Genomic DNA, 10,000 nt, shown 5'->3' on the forward strand with positions numbered 1-10,000 from the left:
AAATATTTTTTCTCATTTTTTCTTATACTTCTCAATTTAATATTCAATCGTTGGCCTCTTTCTCACCCCGTGGATTGCGATGGTTGATTATAATATTATATGCCCATTGTCTTTAAACAATATTAAGTCGAAATAAAGACGTAATAGAAAAGCAAAATGAATACATTTTAAAAAATTGATACATTCTGATCATAAACTTTACAAGCGTTTCATTTTTTAAAAAAAGAAAGAAAAAGAAAAAAGAAATACTATTGGTATCAACCAAATTAGCCATAACTACAGACTACTCGTTCGAGGTGGTCTGTTTCTTAATTAATATGGAGCCGCTTCTGGTATTTTATTTGGTTTTATGTCGTAAAAGATGAACTACAGATTATGATGACAATACGACACGACACAATAATGATGATGATGATGATGATGATGATGATGATGATGATGATGATGACGACGACGACGATAATAATGATATAATAATAATAAAATAATAATAATAATAATAATAATATAATAATAATAATAATAATAATAATAATAATAAAAAAATATACTACTATTATCACTACTACGACTGCTGCTACTACTACTACTGCTACTACTACTTATACTATATACTATACTACTACTACTATACTACTATACTATTAATAATAATAATAATAATAATAATAATAATAATAATATAATTATTATTATTATTATTATTATTATTATTATTATTATTATTATTATTATTATTATTATTATTATTATAGTAAAATTAATAAATAATAAAACTAATAATAATAATAATAATAATAATAATAATAATAATAATAATAATAATAATAATAATAATAATAATAATAATAATAATAATAATAATAATAATGATAAATAATAATATAATAATAATAATAATAATAATAATAATAATAATAATGATAAATAATAATAATGATAATAATAATAATAATAATAATAATAATAATAATAATAATAATATAATAATGATAAATAATAATAATAATAATAATAAATAATAATAATAATAATAATAATAATAATAATAATAATAATAATAATAATAATAATAATAATAATAATAATAATAAATAATAATAATAATAATAATAATGATAAATAATAATAATAATAATAATAATAATAATAATATAATAATAATAATAATAATAATAATAATAATAATAATAATAATAATAATAATAAAAATAATAATAATAATAATAATAATAATAATAATAATAATAATAATAATAATAATAACAATAAACAAAATAATATTCAGTTACGTAAATTAATTAATGAAAATATGATATGTAGATAAATGAATTGATTTTTTACAAATCAATTGATCAATAATAATTTGATCATCAAATGAATGAACAATTGAATCGGTAAATAAATAGAAAAATAAATAAATAATTAAATAGATGAATAAATGAGTAAATAAATAAATGATTGAAATATACACATAAATAGGTAAACAGATAAATGATTGAATAATGAAATAAATAATTAAAGAAATAAACAAATTAATTAATAAATAAATAGATTAATAAATGAATGAGTAAAAATGAATAAATGATAGAAGTAAACAGATAAATAGGTAATTAAGTAAATGATGAATGAAAAAATAAACAAATAAACGAAAAAATAAATAAATAAATACATTAATTAATTAATTAATTAATTAATTAATTAATTAATTAATTAATTAATTAATTAATTAATTAATTAATTAATTAATTAATTCAACTGTCATATAAAAGCCTATAGGATATTGTAGAAAATAGTTTCATTCATTTGAAATAGAAATTTTGTTAAAATATTTATAATATAACAAGTTTAACTTAATTTTCTGAGTTACTTTGTGGCAGGAAAAGAAAACTTACAATATAAAAGTTTTGAATTTTAAAAATAGTTTCAGATATTCTGATCTGATCACTTTGTCACAGTCATGGGTTTTAATGTAATCATCGACGAATTTTGAAGAGAAATAGCGTGTTAATTTCAGAAAGGATGAAATCTTTTAAAAAATTAGAGCAACTCATCTTGTCTTCTAAAAGGCTAATTAGAATGATACAAAATTATATCCATTGAATGTCTTATACATGACATGATATTGAAACAATCTTAATAAATTACATATGTTGTTAATTATGACAAATATTGAATTATTGGGATCTTAATCCTCAACTGTTCAGATTATTTTTGGTGGAGTAGATAATGAGTTCCCTATATGACCATGTCAATCATGTAGTATTCGTTTAAAAAATGATATTATAAGTCTACCCTTTGATGTCTACAGTCACATAATATTCGTTTTCTACGGTCACTCATGACTAAACGATTTCAGATGTCCGTCCATCACCATAATATTTCAAACTTTTGTTCTCATGAGTTCTAAAGGAATGAAATTCTTTGTCGATCATTTTTTTTAAATTTGATCAAAAGAACTATCGTGTTTAATTTTTAAAAATTGCGTTTTGCTTTTTTCAAAATCAATGCTATTCCAAATTGTGAACTAAATAATTTTGTCTAAATTTAGTTCTGCATCTCGAAATATATATTTTGAATGCACGTCTTGTAAAAGTAAAAGGAGAGAGTGTAAAAAATGACTCTTGGATCCACATAAATCCTAATGTGAATGAATAAATTTAAATAACAGAATTAATTCCTCACGAACTCTTCTATAATAATATAAAATAATCATTTTTAAAGCAAAAATGCGTTGTTGTTTTTTTCGACAATATTTACCATGTACATTTTTATACTTGGCATATTCATTCAATATTTCATCATCGTTTTCTTTTTGTTTTGTTTTTGTTTTTTGTTTGTTTGTTTTTGTTGTTATTTTTTGCTTTGGTTTTTGTTTATTTTTCGTTGCTTTTTTTCTTTCTTTTTCTTTTACCATTCTCATAAATATAGTTTCATGTAGTTATCGGTTGAATGAATTGTCATGCCTCACGGAAGTTCCATTGTTGAGAGTTTTTGACAAGATAAGGGGTCATTTTAACCGATCGATATCTGAAGGACGTGTTTTCTGGCCAAAATTTCAAATACAAGCTTTTTCATGCTAAGGCAGTACATAGTGCTATTTGACTGTTGAGCCCAAAGAATTGTATAATAGTTTTTTCTTTGTTCAAGTAATTTACTTAATTGATTTGACTTGCCTATTCATCTTATTTTGTGTATGGGTGAGAGAGTGAGAGAGAGAGAGAGAGAGAGAGAGAGAGAGAGAGAGAGAGAGAGAGAGAGAGATAGATAGAGATAGATAGATAGAGAGAGAGATAGAGATAGATAGATAGATGGATAGAGAGAGAGAGAGAGAGAGAGAGAGAGAGAGATAGAGAGAGAGGAGTTGTATGTGTGTATGTTTGTCTATGTCTGTATAAGACGTTTCTTTATTATAGCTCACTGGTAAACGAAATTGTATTTCAACAGCTTGAAAAGTGTGTACTCAAAATCCCAAACTTTAGTCCAGATAATAAATATGTGCATGTATTGGAATAAAACACCTTGGGTTTTTCTTCCTTCCGATATAGATGAATGACTCTATTCAGTCAGTAACGAGACAAAGAATTCTTAAATTATTCTTTATTAGAACAAGGACCAAATCCCCCACTTTTATAATTACTTTTTTAAAATAGAAAAAAAAATCAATAATGCAAACAAAACAAAAACAACAAAATTAATATGTTGAAACAATTACGGTTTTTAACGCCTACGACACCACTAACCTATTATTATTATTCGTTATCACGCCTAGATTTCAAAGAGTAGCAAGAGTACAAACAAGAATAATTAGCTTCCGAAAATTAATTTTGAAAAAAAAAAAAAAGAATCAAATGTCAGTAAAAATTTGCCAGTTACTTTTTATGACAAACCGTAGGAAGGTTTCATTTCTTATGGGAAACCTGTCGTTTATCTGTAGAATTTGTAAGTTAGAATTTTGTAAAATATCAAGTCAAGAGAAAATATCGGTTTTAAGCACTTACAAGATCATAGAATATCCCCAGTGATAATGTCCTTTACAATGAGAAATCAACTATAAGTTTCCACCTGTAAGTCCCTGCTGTAATGAACCCGCACAAGTAATATTATATTAATTGCTGCTCACGATACGAAATAATCACGCGCATGATACGATATGATTATGGCCACTGACGAATACAAAGGAAACGTATCCACGAAGAATTAATGCCAATGGAATTTACTTGTAGTGAACCTCATGGCTAGTATCCATTCATCATTCTGATGCAACGAAATATCTCCGTTTGGTTTAGTGATAAACGTAAATTAATTTCTTGCTTTCTTTTATAATGTTGACCAACTTGCTTAAGAAACTCCTGTCACTTGTACAACTCAAATCAAAATCAACGTGTATACGCGTGCTTATCTATCTTGAAATCTGATTTTTCACTTGGTGTCTAACCGCTATCCTGCAGCGCTTGTTACTACTCGTGGGGACTGATGATGTTACAATAATGTTATACTATTATGTACTACCATAGAGCCAAGTACACAGTCGACAATAACAGGACTGCTAATGACTATCATACAACAACACTATCTAGATAGAGAACATCCGTTTTGGACGCCAGCATGTTCCATCCAGGGCCGGCTAATCTACAACTGAATCCGTCACAGAAAGAACACCAAGTGATTATTGTTGTCCAAAATTCACCCAAAAGCGATGAGAGGCGTTCATAATATGCCAATTGTCCTCTGTCACTGCTTTACCACCACAAATACATTACAACAACTAAGCGCTGCTCTTGCTTGCCTGCACACAGACACACAAGTATTATGATGACAATAATAGCATCACAACACACACGCATTCAATATCGCACGATATAATTCGGCAACACACGGACCTGTCTTGGTTCTAATGCGGCTATGAATGAGATTCGGAATTCACTGACACACCCTGAGAGATTGACAGCTATCTAGCTAATCCAAGACCGTAGTCATGATGGAGCAATATTCATAAACCTTCTTCTCTTCATTTGACGACAAACGACCGCCAATGAGACAAACATTGCCTTCAGATAACCGCTGATTTCATTGAGCAACCAACACACATGTGTGATGCTTTTTGTGTGTGTGTGAAACTCCCTCACTATTTCATACTCACACACGCGCACACACACGCCACACTACGACTTCTTGTCTTTCTAGTCTCCCCCATTCACATCCAATACTTTACGTTTCCTTTACAAGTCGAGGCGGTGCCGAGAGACATCAAACACACGCCCAACTCGTTACGCCAATTGCTTCTGTCAATCAAGTTGCCACTGGGCGGGGCTTGTTCGAATAACTGGATATCACTGGCCGCTATGGTTAATAATGTACACACTCAAACCACACCGCTACTCCTGATTACTTGGGCGGGACAAGGTGAAAACTGAATATTTGAAGAAATGAAGTGTACGAAAGTCTTCGTGATCAGTAAACGTTGTCCTTTCAAAGTGAAGCGAAGATAAGATAGAGAGGAATCAAAACCGCTATGATTGGCGCGGGGGGGGGGGGGGGGGGGGGGGGGGGGTGTGAAATCCGTTAATTGGTTATCCTGATTGGGAGAGAATAATATAACACCAGGTGTATAATAGTATATGTATTATAACACGTAATAGAACAAAGCCATAAATTAGCGAGAATTGGGTTTCGTGGGGGATTGAGATTATTTATAATAGATACTTGCAGTGTTTGTTACTATCATAGCGCCAATCTACTTGTCATAACGACAGTGCTTAGAGAAGGAAATTGGTCCTTCTTAGAGTTTGATAGAGACCCGCTATTTTCTATCTTGTCAGATTTAGATGATATCGACGTGTTCCTATTGTTATCGCATCGTAACTTCTTTTATAATCATCCTCATTATCGGATGGTTTATCAATACCAAGAGATAGAATACGATTCTATCATCCTGGAGGCTACTCAAGAAGATTATTCAATAGGTTAAGCATTCAACTCGCACGCAAGCAAACCTGGTTCAAACCCGTAGTCAGTTGGAATTCAACTTTCCATTCAAGGGGTTTTGATAGCTCAAAAACGATAAAACGCCCGCTTTACCAGTTCAGTAGAGACCATTAACATTTCTACTATATGATAATGGTAGAGACCAATAAATACCGCAATATAACTTTTTCTCACCTCCAGCGGCGGTGATTGAGTAGTTGGGTCCAACACTCACATCTTCAGCTTATAATCTTCACAAGAATACCTATGTGTTTCTGCTTTGAAGTCTTATTTGCATCGTTCTAAATATTCAACACTAAAGGACGAAGAGCATGGTGAGAGTACATTTCATATTGCATAATTTACATAATATTTATGTATATTGAAACTATCTAATAAATATTGAGTAATAGATTATAACCCCATTCTAATGTTGGGTATAATATTACTATCTTGCGGACACGACCAATAATTTAAAGGTTTTAGTTAGTGTTTTGTGATAGAATTGAGCCCGTCCTACTAATAGGAAGCTATTGCCGCATTCTATTTCAGGAGAGGCTGGTGTGTGTGTGTGTGTGAGTGTGTGGGGGGGGGGGGATTAAGATAAAAAGATGAATAAATAAAATAAGATAATTTTATGCGCCATGAACATCATTGCTCGAAGTTGTCAACAACTTCCTTTCGCCTGTTTTCCCCTCCACTACAACTTCTTCTTTCCCCCTTTTTAGAACACTTCATGCACTCATCTTCTCCACCTCTTTTTACACATCATTCCAATGTAATCTTTATTTTGGTCTTGTAAGACTTTTTCTTATTTGCAGGTCTGATAACCCAAATTGTTATAGTCTCATTGCTGTAATGGAAAAAAAAAAACATCTCAAAACAACGCAAAATATATTCCACTACAATAATGTTATATCAGGCCCATAATAAAGCTCGGTTATCAGACCTGATAATGTATGCACCTTACCTACGCCTATACCTTAGTTTACAAATTCAAATATTTTTTATAATTTTTTTTTTTTTTTTTTTTTTTTTGGAAAGATGAAGGAAAATTAATCGAATTTAAAATAAAGAATTAGATAATGACCCAAAGCAGCTCTTACAATACTAAGATAGTTTTCGTGTATATTTTGTTATTGTTGTGATATTTGAATTGTTTTTAATTTTTCTCTTTTTTTTTTCTCATTTCTTAATGCGTGAATATTATCATTATCACTATCTATGAAATGCTTAATGAGACTCAATTTGGAACCGGAAAATAAAACAACAGAAGAGTATGTCAGGCTATGTGGTCTAGTGGTATGACACTCGCTTTCGGATCGGAAGGTCCTGGGTTCGAGCCTCGCGCTCGGCGCATAGTTGAGTCCTTGGAAAAGGCTCTTTACTCACATTCTCTCACCGGACTCAGGTGTAAAATGAGTACCTGGTCGTTAACAGCGTTGTCTTTGTCCGAAAAATTGTAATATCGCCTAACAGGCGTCATGTCCCGTCCTACATGTTTAAATGCTGTTGACCAGGGACCTCTTGTAAAGCGCTTTGAGCACATTTAGTGGATATTGCGCTATATAAAGCTCAATTCAAAAAAATAATTTAATGTATATACAAGCCATTTGGAATTTAACCAATTAGTTGACGTGATTTGGAAAGACACGTAGGTACGTATTTAAGAATTTAGTCAGAAAACTCATCCTTTACATTATGCTTGATTTTAAATTAAGTTGTGATAGCATTTTAAATATTGAATATGTCTGTATCTAACAGCTGTAGTCATAGTTTAATTAATGATATATTATATCTTATTTTTGTCAAGCGTCTAGAGCTCATATTACATGAGATCAGATGTTGGCGCTATACAAGTGTGCAGTATTATTATTATTATTATTATTATTATTATTATTATTATTATTATTATTATTATTATTATTATTATTATTATTATTATTATATTATTATTATTATTATTATTATTATTATTATTATTATTATTGCTATTATTATTCTTATTCTTACTCTTTTTCTTCTTCTTCTTCTTCTTCTTCTTCTTCTTCTTCTTCTTCTTCTTCTTCTTCTTCTTCTTATTATATTATTATTATTATTATTATTATTATTATTATTATTATTATTATTATTATTATTATTATTATATATTATTATTATTATTATTATTATTATTATTATTATTATTATTATTATTATTATTATTATTATTATTATTATTATTCTTATCATTATTATTATTATTATTATTATTATTATTATTATTATATTATTATTATTATTATTATTATTATTATTATTATTATTATTATTATTATTATTATTATTATATCGATCGATTAAAATTATCCTCATCTTGGCAACAACTCTCAAACCTGTGATCAGTCGTCTAGAGGGTTCATTATCCTGGTTATTTAAATGTTTACAATTAAATATATTATAGTTTAAAATATGAGATTTTATTTTGATCCAGTTGACACGTTAAATTATTAAAAGGATGAATAAACATAGTCTTTTAAAGTGAAAAGACTGTCCCCGATAGCTCAATTGGTAGGGCACTCGCTTTACACACAAAAGCACCAAGATCGGTTTCAGGTGAAGTCGAGATTTATTTTTTTTTCTATGAAAAATAATCCAGATTTCGAAAAAATAATCCACATTTCAGACAAAAAAATGTTTAGCTTTCCCTAATATCTAAAGAAATAGAGAAATGTCATCCTCATAATCTTTCTCATCCTACCTGTCTTGGGTCTACACCAACAAGTGAATCAGTTGCTTTGGATGTGCTTGCTTTTGGTGTTTGGTGTGTACAGTTTTTGGACTCAAGGTGTTGGATCATACCTGTTGTTACAACAAAAGCTTTGCACCATTTATTGGAATAAATAACAATGTGAAATTTATTGTAAGCTTCAATTTAATTACAAAAACATATCAAATGAACGTTTCGGGTTTCCCCTTTATCAACAAAACAGGATGAATGAAACACCACAGATGAATGAAATAATGTGGTAGTGGCGTAGTTAAGATTCATCCATTTATTGGATAAAAACATGTCACGGCGGATTCTCACAATGGCCTCCAGTTTACTAAATTGTAGTCGGTTACTTGGATTTGTTTTTATGTGGATATGTCGTTATGTGGTCTTGTGGTATGACACTTGCTTTCGTATCGGAAGGCCCTGGGTTCGAGTCTCTCTCGGCGCCTAGTTGAGTCCTTGGAAAAGGCTCTTTACTCACATTTTTTCACCGCACACACACACACACACACACACACACACACACACAAACACACACACACACATCTTGCAAAATGAGTACCTGGCCGTTGACAACGTTGTCTCTGTCTGAAAAAAATTGTAATATCACCTAACAGGCGTCTTGTTTCGTTCTACATGTTACAGTTGCTGTTGGTCAGGGACCCCTTGTAAAGCGATTTGGGCACATTATGTGGATATTGCGCAATATAAAAGCTCATTTAAAAAAAAAATGTTGGTGACCAAAGAAAAAATCCTTTCAACTACAGCATCTCCAACAGGTGTCGTAAGGCACGTCAATGCAAGTCACGAAATGACTCTTTTTGCTTCACTCCTAATCAAAAATTTTCTGTATCCAATACAAGTTTTGAAAAAGTTGGCTGTTCTGCCCAATGTGCAAAAGCAATTTTCCTGTAACCTACTGTTTTTCAATCTTTGACAATGACTGATACGGAATGACACGAAGAAAAGGCAACTCCTGGAACGTTGGCCCTTTTGCCTGATTCAGCTGGACGCACAGACTAGTCCTGTATTCTCTATGGCTGGACGGTAGGGTTTAGTTTAGCAAGATGTGTTTATGGATTCAAAGCTCTTGCTGAGAAATGGCTTCTTCTAACACATCTTTCCATCTTCTGTTGAGCTGTTGTTCAACATCACGGATGATTTTCTGCTTTCCTGAATGGTAGCAAACGTATGCTGAACTTCATGAGTAAAATTGAGCCCGAAGTCTACGTCTTCTAGAATCCTATGTTAATATTTAGTAAACACTGATAAAAGCAG

The 10,000-nt window shown here is 30.2% G+C and overlaps 1 protein-coding gene across 1 annotated transcript in view; it reads right to left on the minus strand.

The window, feature by feature from the left end:
* LOC144964850 (uncharacterized) overlaps positions 1 to 4,646 on the minus strand; it is a 30,704-nt gene extending 26,058 nt beyond the window's left edge. Inside the window, exon 1 of the mRNA XM_078899560.1 lies at positions 4,002 to 4,646. The gene's annotated coding sequence lies outside the window, so the exon portion shown is untranslated. The remainder of the gene's footprint in view (positions 1 to 4,001) is intronic.
* Positions 4,647 to 10,000: the final 5,354 nt, after the last annotated feature.

This window comes from Berghia stephanieae, chromosome 2 (genome assembly GCF_034508935.2).
Source record: "Berghia stephanieae isolate SIO BIC M18660-M18661 chromosome 2, UCSD_Bste_1.3, whole genome shotgun sequence".
In the NCBI taxonomy this organism is placed as follows: Eukaryota; Metazoa; Mollusca; class Gastropoda; order Nudibranchia; family Aeolidiidae; genus Berghia; species Berghia stephanieae.